Source organism: Myotis brandtii, unplaced genomic scaffold, assembly GCF_000412655.1.
Source record: "Myotis brandtii unplaced genomic scaffold, ASM41265v1 scaffold37, whole genome shotgun sequence".
NCBI classification, from domain to species: domain Eukaryota; kingdom Metazoa; phylum Chordata; class Mammalia; order Chiroptera; family Vespertilionidae; genus Myotis; species Myotis brandtii.
In genome coordinates, this window is record NW_005364225.1 from 2147174 (window position 1) to 2148734 (window position 1561).

Genomic DNA, 1561 nt, shown 5'->3' on the forward strand with positions numbered 1-1561 from the left:
ATGGAGCATTGGCCTTTGGACTGAAAGGTCCCAGGTTCGATTCTGGTCAAGGGCATGTACCTGGGTTGTGGGCACATCCCCAGCAGGAGGTGTGCAGGAGGCAGCTGATTGATGTTTCTCTCTCATCGATGTTTTTCTAACTCTCTATCCCTCTCCCTTCCTCTCTATAAAAAAATCAATAAAATATATATATTTAAAAATATATGTACTTGTTGTATTTTTTAAAATCATCAAAATTAAAACAGAAAACTTCTCATAGAGACCTCTTGAACTTCTGATGATCCATCTCACTAGCCCATTAGGGGAATTTAAAGAAATTGAGCTTGACTCAAGCATAATCTCAGGAGCAAAAGACCTGACAATCAATAAGGTTGGAGAGATAACAAAAACTGGTTTGGCAAACTAAGGAGTTTGGACTCTAGCCATTAATCAATGAGGAACGGCTGAAGGATTTTAAGCCCTGGAGAGAATGATGAGACTTGTTTTTTTCAGAAAGATTACTCTGGTCGCAATCATGGATTAGAGAATGGCTGACTGGAGCCATGGAGACAAGTTAAGAGCTTATTTTAATTGCCAGGCAATGAGAGCTGACTTATTGCTGAAGCTGGGCTGGACAGAAGAGGGTGGACACCAGAGATATCAGGGATGTGTCTTGGTGACTGATTGCATATTAAGTTTCTTTCTCGGCTAACTAAGGCAGAAATTGAAATTTGAAGAGCAGGTTTAGGAAAAAGGATGAAGTGTAGCAAAGTATACATGTTGACCTTGTAGTATAAGCATGTCAAACTCAAAGGCTAACAAGGGCCAAATAGAAGAGGCATGCGGCCTGCGGCCCACGAGTTTGACATGCTTGTTGTAGTAACTTTGGGATAGCCATTGTAGGGATATCTAGTGGGCAGCAACGACAAGGGGTTTGCTTGGAGATGTGGATTTGGGAGCAATGAAAGCAATTACAAGAAGAATCAGCAGGGAAGGACTTATGGAAAAGATATAGAATTTTAAATTAGTGCCTTACTTTGCCATATAATCAACACATTTAAACGGGTTATTGGTGTTTATGAAATATCTACTTCAGTTTTATTCTCTTGACCAAAACTGTGAACAGCAAACAGCACCAACTGTTACTGGCAAGATTAGACTTCAGTCCGTGAGTTCAACTAAGAAATATTTTGGAGCCAAGAACTCAAAGACTAGCCAAAGTTTACTTAGAAAGTCACGGAAGTAGAGGAAGCCAGCCAGCTGGGCTGCATGGACTCAGGAAACAAGTTACAGAGGCAAAGGAAGGACCCTTGGAGTTGGGAGAAAGAAAGCAAAGGTATGTGCCTTGTGGGAAGAAAGGGGAGGAAAGACAAGGGCATACTCAGAGCTCCCACTGGGTCCTTCCTCTTATAGGTTTTTATCTGTTTCCTAAAGATGGGGACTTTAGCAGAGGTCTCAGGTGAGGATCTCAATAGAATATTCATCAGCTTTCCAGGTGTGTCTTTTCAGGGTCACAGTTGGCACCTGAGTAAGCGTCATTAGTCATCACAGCTGGTCCCGATGTCAGCCATGGTATTGCTCC